We start from the raw sequence: 707 nt of genomic DNA on the forward strand, positions 1-707 counted from the left end.
CAAGATAATGATGAGAAATTCCTATTGCATGTTTGGAGCTTTTTCAAATCCAGTTGCTCTTACAGGACAGTGTGATAATCAAGCAATATGACATTTAGTAGACTGACCAATAAAATAATTTAAAATTAGCATTGGTATTTTGACTTTTCTTCTGTGCTGTCACTCCAGACATGCTCAGAGCCTTATCTATATATTTTAAATAGTAGATTAAACAATATGTTAATGGTGAGAGAGATGATCAAGATCTAGGTAATAATGCTGCTATGGCTCTAAATAGGCTGGCAGTAAACTGAGACAGATGTTCTTAGAGTAGCAGAACATCTGGAATATGATCACATAAGAGTACTTTCCCATAGGTCATTTCAAAGAGAGCTTATAGGACCAAAACCAGGACTCTTAACACTGTGGCCTAAGATTGAAGTTATCCATAGGATGTAATAGACACTTAATAGTCCTATGTTTTCCTGAGGAGATGAAAGATAAAAACAAAAAAAAAAGATTACTTTTCCAATATTGAGTGCAACATTGTAAATCCAGATTTTTTATCAAGATTTGGAATAGATAAATGGATAGAGTTTTATAAGAAGACGGCTTTCCAAGAAAATATCTCAAGAAAACTGTAAATTTCTACATATATTTGAATGGATGCACAGGTTTCATTTTAGTGGATATTTTAGGTTGATAGTCTTAAATCTGGAATGAATATA

At 32.4% G+C, this 707-nt stretch overlaps 1 non-coding gene across 1 annotated transcript; it reads left to right on the plus strand.

Moving 5' to 3' along the window:
• Positions 1-354: 354 nt before the first annotated feature.
• Positions 355-480, plus strand: LOC118663889. Its single transcript, XR_004970190.1, has one exon. It is a non-coding gene; the product is annotated as a small nucleolar RNA SNORA25 (small nucleolar RNA).
• Positions 481-707: the final 227 nt, after the last annotated feature.

Source organism: Myotis myotis, unplaced genomic scaffold, assembly GCF_014108235.1.
Source record: "Myotis myotis isolate mMyoMyo1 unplaced genomic scaffold, mMyoMyo1.p scaffold_m19_p_9, whole genome shotgun sequence".
NCBI classification, from domain to species: Eukaryota; Metazoa; Chordata; class Mammalia; order Chiroptera; family Vespertilionidae; genus Myotis; species Myotis myotis.